Raw genomic sequence first — 3,771 nt, 5'->3', positions numbered from 1 at the left:
ACCTTCCTCCTATCAATCGTTCAAAACTGCAATTCAGACTATGCTAACTCCTTTATCTCTTGATCAATTATATCCTCTTCTTCTTAGTGAAGAGATTAATCTAGCTTCCGATTCTGCTCGAGTAAACTCTTCTCCTGATTATACCACTGCTCTGTTTACAACTCGTGGACGTGGACGCCGTTCCCGCGGAAGATTTTTGAATCAAGCCAGCAATTCAACCAGACAACCCTCTACTACTCCGGTGATCTGTCAAATTTGTTCCAAACGAGTACATTCGGCATCTGCTTGTTGGCATCGTCTGGACATGCAGTATACTCCACAGTCTCCCCCAACGCAGCCCCGTGCTCTGGCAGCAAGTTCCGAAAACAACTATGCCAATTGGTTTCTTGATTCTGGCGCTACCAACCATCTTACAAATTCCCTGGACAATATGTCGCTCTCTAATTCCTATCAAGGATCTGAAACTGTCACTGTAGGCGACGGGAGATCGGTTAACATTGCCAATATTGGTACCGGTTTGTTACCGACTCCCAATCGTAAGCTTTCTTTATCTCAAATTCTTCACACTCCATTTTTGCATTATAATTTGCTTTCGATTTCCAAATTAACAAAAGATAACAATATCTCTATTTGTTTTGACTCCTCTGGTTTTCTCATTAAGGACCTGACGACGCATCAAACACTGATCCAAGGACCCTGTGAGAATGGTTTATATCCCATTCGCATCCTTCCGCCATTTTCTTCAGACGTTGCGCTGGCCGCATTCAAGACAACCACAGCTACCTGGCACAACCGGTTGGGTCATCCCAATGACCGTGTTCTTAATTACATTGCTAAATGTAACCCATTTCTTAGTATACAAAATGCTCAATTTTCTTGTTCTTCTTGTCATCAAGCTAAAGCTCATAAACTTGTTTTTCTAAATTCTACTACTAGGCATTCTTCTATTTTGTCTTTAATTCACTGTGATGTTTGGGGACCGGCCCCTGTGCCTTCGGTTCAAGGTTATCGGTATTACGTTTTGTTTGTAGATGATTACTCCAGATATTCTTGGTTTTTTCCTATGAAATACAAATCTGAGGTTTACAATATTTTTGTTATCTTTAAAAATCAAATTGAAAAATACAGTTCCCAATCTATCAAATGTTTGCGATCCGATGGTGGAACTGAATTTCTCAATCAAGATTTCAAATCTTTTTTATGCAACAATGGTATAGCTCATCAGGTTTCCTGCCCATACACATCGGAGCAAAATGGGGTGGCCGAACGTAAGCATCGCCATATTATCGAAACCACTCGCACGTTACTTACCACAGCTTCGGTCCCCTACAAGTTTTGGTCGGATGCCGCGCTCACAGCTGTTTACCTCATTAATCATCTCCCCACACCAAACACTAACCAGCTTACTCCTTTTGAGATGTTACACAATTCCAAACCAATTATTCTCATCTTCGAGTATTTGGATGTGCTTGCTTTCCGTTATCCCCACCACAAACCCGGCACAAACTGCAAAATAAATCCAAACTCTCTATTTTTCTCGGGTATTCGGACACCTATAAGGGCTATAAGTGTCTGAATCCCGTTACCAACAAAATCCTTATGTCCATAAACTTAACTTTTGACGAAAATCAATTTCCCTTCAGCACATTTACCACTGACTCACACACTTCTAAAGACCACTCTCCTATCCTTCTACCAAAATTTCTTGTCCCTGTATCCATTCCTACAGCACAATCTCAGCCAACCTCCAATGCTTCGCTACCCAGTCTGTCTATAACAAACTGCACTCCTCCTTCCTCTTCCAGTAATCGCACAGACATTCCCTCATCTCCCTTCCCACCTCAGCAGCAACAATCGCATCATCACATGATTACACGTAACAAAACCGGGCATCTCAAACATGTGGTTCGTTTAAATCTTCTGCATTCCCAGACTGCTTCTCCTTCTGCGGTTCCTGAAGCTCCTACTTCATTCACGGAAGCTTTCAAATATCCCGAATGGTGAGCAGCAATGGCCTCTGAATTCTTCGCACTTCAACAGCAAGGGACGTGGACGTTAATTCAACCTCCTCCCGGTGCATCCATATTGGGTTGCAAATGGACTTACCGAACCAAATTCAACGCCGATGGCTCCATAGCAAAATGCAAAGCCCGCCTAGTGGCTTTGGGAAATCATCAGAAATTTGGATTAGATTATACCGAAACGTTTAGTCCTGTTGCTAAACTACCTACAATTAGAATTTTGCTTGCTATTGCTTTATATCATAACTGGCAGGTTCATCAGCTTGACGTTGCAAACGCCTTTCTTCATGGACAGCTAACCGAGGCGGTTTTCATGACTCAACCTAAAGGTTTCGAAGATGCTGTTCATCCTCAGTATGTTTGTTCTCTCAAGAAGGCTATCTATGGTCTTAAGCAAGCACCGCGTCTATGGTATAACACTTTCACTAAATTTCTTCTTACAATTGGATTTACCCATAGCACCGCCGATCCATCCCTTCTCATATTTATGAAAAATAACATTCGTATCTTCTTACTTGTCTACGTCGATGACATATTGGTTACTGGTAATGATAATGATGCCATTTCTTCTATACTTAACCAGCTCAGCAATAATTTTTCTATGAAAAATTTAGGATCCGTTCATGAATTTATTAGCATTCGTATTGATAAGCACAAGGATTCCTATTTTCTTTCACAGAAGAAATACGCACACTCTCTTCTCCAGCTTACAGGTCTCACTACGTGCAATCCGCTCGCCAATCCCACTGTGACGAAATTTCTAAGCACCTGTTTGTTGGATCCCAAATTTTTCGACCCTGCTCTTTACAGACGCGTTACAGGATCACTACAGTATCTCACCCTCACTCGTCCCGACATAGCCTACGGTGTGAATCAGTTATCCCAACACATGCACGATCCTCAGAATCAACACTTCTATATGCTCAAACGACTACTACGATACATAAAAGGTACCCTGGATTTTGGCATTCCTATTACCAAATCTAATTTTCTTCTTACTTCATTTTCAGATGCCGATTGGGCTGGAGATCCAGATTCCCAAAAATCAACTTTCAGGATACTGTTCGTTTCTTGGAGATATGATCGTAGCCTGGACCGTCAAGAAGCAAACTACCGTAGCCCGATCCTCCACTGAATCTGAATATCGCGCTTTGGCTGCACTGACCGTGGACGTCACTACAGGAAAAACGATGAAAATCGGCGGTTTTTCCGGCAGTTAGTCTAGATTTACCGGCGGTTTTTAATGTTACCGGCGGTCTAACGGCAGTTTGTAAACCGTCGGAAAAAATGGCGTAGGAAACCATTTCCGACTGCGTGTTACCGGCTGTTTATTTTTGCGGCGGTTTTCCGGCGGCTAATACCGTCGGTAACCACCGGAATTTTAACCGTCGGTTTGCCGGCAGTTAGGCCGCCGGTATTGTAAGCGCCGGTAAGCCGCCGGTAACATTACCGGCGGTTTTCCGGCGATTTAAAACTGACGTCGTCTGGTTCGTAGACCGCCGGACGGCACCGTTAGACCGCCGGACGGCACCGTTAGACCGCCAGTAATTTACTGGCGGTGGACGGCGGTTATAGCCGTCGGTATTACCGACGGTTTAAACCGTCGGGTGTCCATCGTAGAACCGCCGGTAATTACCGACGGTTTAATATTATAACCGACGGCTTATCTTGTCCATCCGGTATCGTCGTTTCCGGCGGCCAAACCGCCGGTTAGCCGCCGGTTAGCCGCCGGAAACCTGTAGCACCTGAA

Source organism: Dendrobium catenatum, unplaced genomic scaffold (assembly GCF_001605985.2).
Source record: "Dendrobium catenatum unplaced genomic scaffold, ASM160598v2 fragScaff_scaffold_670, whole genome shotgun sequence".
NCBI classification, from domain to species: domain Eukaryota; kingdom Viridiplantae; phylum Streptophyta; class Magnoliopsida; order Asparagales; family Orchidaceae; genus Dendrobium; species Dendrobium catenatum.
This window is presented reverse-complemented; position numbering follows the sequence as displayed.